The sequence below is a fragment of the Schistocerca serialis genome, chromosome 5 (assembly GCF_023864345.2).
Source record: "Schistocerca serialis cubense isolate TAMUIC-IGC-003099 chromosome 5, iqSchSeri2.2, whole genome shotgun sequence".
NCBI lineage: Eukaryota > Metazoa > Arthropoda > Insecta > Orthoptera > Acrididae > Schistocerca > Schistocerca serialis.
This window is the reverse complement of record NC_064642.1, coordinates 312,188,609-312,193,809: the sequence shown is the minus strand read 5'-3', so window position 1 is coordinate 312,193,809 and position 5,201 is coordinate 312,188,609.

Below are 5,201 nucleotides of genomic sequence, written 5' to 3'. Positions count from 1 at the left end.
ACAAGCAATTTTAGAACACAGAACGAGAAGTGATGTTATGATCGCATGGACAGAAATGACATAAAATTGATAGAATTACGAAAAATGACGAAAAATACATATAAATTGAGGAGAAAACTCCGAAATGCGGGGAAATTGAGGAAGAACTTGCTTGTCTTCTGGTTAGCGTAGGACAATTCTTGTACGTGTGAACGAGTACACGACAGCAAGAGGTAAACGAGAAAACATTCCCATGGAAGCACTGGGAACCAGAGAAACAGTCATTTTTTTTTTGTCAAGGTAGCATTCTACTGTATGTGTATTGTAACAGTGATACACGCAATTTGACTGCTATCTGTGATGCTTTCCTGAAAACAGAGAACCATCTGCCTCTAAACTTACTTGCATTTAGATAAATGATGACAGAGAGTGGATGGTGTGATTGGAGTTTTAATGAGGTACAATTTAATGGTAGATTGATGATGCATTCTAGTGAGAGAGAGGGAGATGTTGCTGCAGGTCATTTGACCATTTTTTCCCATTGTTCTGTCAGGATGCATCAGTTGTGTGACATAACCTGCATTCGACTCGTACACAACGGCGTGCGACTTACAGCACTGTCTCCTAGCGATCGGCAACAGCAAACCTCTTGGTCATCAGAGGACTTCCATCTCATGTGTGATGAAACGTGACCATCCTGTTTCGACGTATTCCTCTAAACGAACGAAGGGTCTTCAGCTTCATAACTAACGTGATTCTAAGTTAGCGATAGGTGTCTGTGAGGTACTGCAATCTCCGTGTTTACATCTGCTTCACAGATGTCCTGTTTACAGTGTTAGTGGCAACATGACATGCAATTTCACATGTCAAATGCCGCTGCTATGTGTTTATCTGTTTCCTTGTAAGAGGTATTCTCCGTGATCATTTTCTATGGGAGTGATGCGAACATAGTACAATTTTTGAACTGCGATCGGATGTGAGCAGTGGACGCTATAGATCACTGGAAAGCTATATTGTGCATGTACCACACAGAATTGATGTTTTAAGGAAGTAGTTTTTTTCATTTTACAGTTTGTCACCATAGTTTATCGCAGAGGAACCTGAAAGAAGGATGTATGTCATGCACCAGAAATACATTTCTTACATTTGAATATTAACAGCGTTGCATTCCACACCACTAAAAGATCGGAAACTGCAACAGTCTAACATTATAGGCTATTTTAAGTGCAGAACTGTGATCCCAGACACTAGAAAAATACTTTAGAATTGATAGCGTACTTGATTTACGTAAAATGCTTCGAACTCCATACGTCTGTAGTTCCATTATGCATGAAAACCGACCATTTCTTATTCTTCTTAACCGTCTGCTATAACATCACAAAACTTTCATATCTATGCCGATAAGGGATGCTAACCTCCTCTACATGCGAGCATCTAGAGAAATCTTATACACTGGGATAGGTGCGGAACAGCAGTTATGGAATCAGCATGCTCCATTTCTGCACGAGACGCGGCGTGTAGCGGTCTGCTTCTGATCAGTTGCAGATGAAAACGGCGGCAGTGCTGCAGGGCAGGTTGGTGAAAGACAATGCAAGGAGATCTTTCAATCTCTATCTTTATCCTAAGAATACGTGTCCATTGCTGGATAGGATGGATGTAAATCTTTATTTTGCAGGCAGTCTTATTTAAACAATTTGATGCAGTAGCTCCATCCTCTGTGTTCACCATGAGGTCCGGAGTCCAACTGACCTAGTACACAGTACTGTCACCAGAGGGCGCTGTCATCCCGTGGTGTTGTGGGGAAAATAGCGGGAAAAGGACTCAGTCTGTGTCCAGCTGCTGGAGAGAGGAAGGAGTGTACTTTATTTATTTGGGACAATTTATTTAGGGACGGATTTCACATAGTTTATTTATGACATTGATACAAAACACTTTCCATGGCGTGCTTGGGGTCACACTACATAGCCTACAGCCATGCAAACTACTCGTAAATTATCGAAATAATGCCGTACACCGATGTACAGGAACACAAACAACTCGAAAATTATCGAAATATCGCATTGCACACCCTACAAACCTGCAGACTACTCGTAGATCACCGAAATAATGCAGTACACTGATGTACAGACAGGCGAACTACTTGTAAATTGTATGACTGGGTGTTGTGTGATGTCCTTAGGTTAGTTAGGTTTAAGTAGTTCTAAGTTCTAGGGGACTGATGACCATAGCTGTTAAGTCCCATAGTGCTCAGAGCCATTTGAACTTGTAAATTGTCAAAATAATGCCTGTGAAACACTCTGCAAAAACGCTCACTGATTATAAACTGTCGAAAAAATGCTTACAATTTGTTTTGGGACGGACTTCACACAGTATATTTATTACACTGATACAAAACACTCACCCTGGAGTGCTTGGGGTCACAGTAAATAGTCCACAGAACTGCAGACTACACGTAAACCACCAAAATAATGCAGTACACTGATATGCAGAGACGCAAACAGCTCGTAAATTGTCAAAATAATGCATGTTAAAGACTCTGAAAAAACGCTTGCTCATCGTCAACTGTCGAAATTATGCATTGCACGGCCTGCACACATGTTCACAAAATAATGCAACAGACACGAAAAAAAGTCGTAAATTGTCAAAAGATAAAACATATGTAACGCTATGCAAACACGCTCACAATGCATAAACAGCCAAAGATAATGCAGTGCACAAGCACTCATTGCACGTAAAATACACTTTTGAGCTATTTCCTAACTCAACTAATCAGGGAACGTTTCCCTACAAACGTCCCAAGGCACACATGCAGGACAGTGAGCTAACACTGGTCCAATATGTGAGACGCCTTTGGGCCACGTGCACGTGTTAACCATTGCTGGCGCGATGCCTCTCTACCTGCAGTCCAGTGAAGACCTAATTGCCGATCGACTCACCATCGTAGGTGCAGACGAAAGGTTGTCAGTGTTATACTGATGTCACAGGTCTATGTAAATAACAGCCAAGTCTCTCTCTCTGAACGCGCTATAGAAATATGCTCCAATGCTTCCCAGAATAGCACAGGATGCGTAGCGATCCTAACAGGACACGTGAGACGCGTCTAGCCATGCACGTCTTTACCTGCCTAGCGTAACTGATGCAACACCGTGGAATGTTTGCATAGTGACTCACCATCGCAGGTGCAGTCTAAAAGGTTCTCTATGTAGGAGCTTTCGTGTCTGCGTGGAAATTCTTGTCCTGAGAGAACCTGTTTACGAAAATGCCCAGAATAACGCCGAATGCATTCCTCCTGATGCTCCTAACGTGGAACCCGCTCCTATGTCCCAGCACAAAGGATGTCTTGCGAATGAATGGACCATTCTGATCAGCTCTTACTGAATTTACCCACCCAATCAATGATGCTGCTGGTGTGGAAGCACTGCCCACCTTTTTCTTTCCGCAGACGAGACTTTCAAAGGCAAAACTATTTTGTACAGGTCGCCATATTGCACTGATTGAATATTTCAGCGTGAAACAAATCTCCATGTACGATATCGATGTAGCAAACACACAATTCGTAGCCTGCGCCATACAGAATCGCCCCTCTTGCGTCATGTATACAGCTATCGACCGCCATACACTCAACATATATCTCGAAGACAGACAGAATAAGCACATGCACCGTATGTACACCTTGTGGCACTAGATATTTCCTGCGAGGTCGGGCGGTCATCCAGTGTAGCCGATGGTCACAAGTCACCTGCTCCCAACGCATGACCAGAGCGCCCTCAGTGACCGAAGTCTCTCTCCGAACTGTTGTACAAAGTTGGGCTCGTTTCCACTCGGCACAAAGGAGTTACTGTTTCTGGCCCCGACCTGCATGCTTGCTTACGGTTCTACACCCATCTACAGACTCTGGGATTACAAGAACACATGTATTTTCACACTGTTTGCCAGGACATTATACCATTTACGCGATACTTCTCGATATCGAGCACACAGCAATATTGCTTGCAAAGCAGTATCGCTCGCACAGTATAATACTAAAGACATAGATTCGAAATTATTTCTCTAGCAACTCGAAATTTTAGCGAGGTGGAGCGTGCTGTAAACTACTGAGTAACTAGAAACTTATCCCGCTTGTGAAGACCTTTACGTGAAAACTCGAAGAAAATAGAGGAACCTGATATTTCCACTCACGAATACCGACGTCGGTGGCGTAACAGATTTCAAATCACTATTATAATTTACTAAGGTGTTTCTCATGTCTAGAGAACGAGCAAACGTGTCTTCCACCTGTCTTTCACCTGCTAGATGCATACACCACAATCGATGTCCCCTCAAGTAAATAGGTGGGTGAAATGTGCAGAAGCAGTAAACTGGACAATTTACATGCGGGGTGGGGGGAATAATGGTCCAGCACAAACACACTTCCATATTGAATCTTCTCAAATTTCCAGACGATCACGAAAGCTATCCAACACATACTAAGGATTAGTTCACTATTCGGCCATCTAGAGGACGGCACGGTTAAGTCAGCTACATTCCTGCATCCCAAGAAGGCCTCTCCATTCAGACGGCTCCTGCCATTAGTGGGATACGTGAATCATTCCCACCACACACCCCTAGACAGAATCGTCCTAGGAAACTGGCCACATACATATTTGACCACTATACTTACAATTAAATGTTACGATTTCGGTCTCAATTGAACGACATTCGACTATGAGTGAAGTATCGGAAATACGCCCTGCTGACGACTGTGGCTCTGGACATAGACATATCTATACCATTCTTATGACTTGACATACTCTTCCCTTTGCTATACAGTTTTCCACATCAAAAATCCATACCTTCCTTACATAGTCATTTCCTTTGCACATGTCGGAACACACACACATACTTTACAAGCCTGATGCCCAAGGCGAACCCATCATGCATCCCCTACTACTAAGTATAATACTTCACCAGTAACTGATTGCCAGCGATACGAAATAATACTGACCAAAAATCAATGATGGGTGGACATGTGTCATAAGTTTTTCCTCTGAGTGGTACCACTTTATCATAGAAAGTGATGCCTAATCGCCTTACAAACCGCCAGATGTTAAAAACACGACCATATTACTATCACAATCGGCTCTGGTTCTAAAGGTGCACACAAGTATCCATGTTAAAAGCTATACTGATTATATAGATCGAGGTATGGCATTACCTCCAAATGAAGTGGTTTTTACAGACAA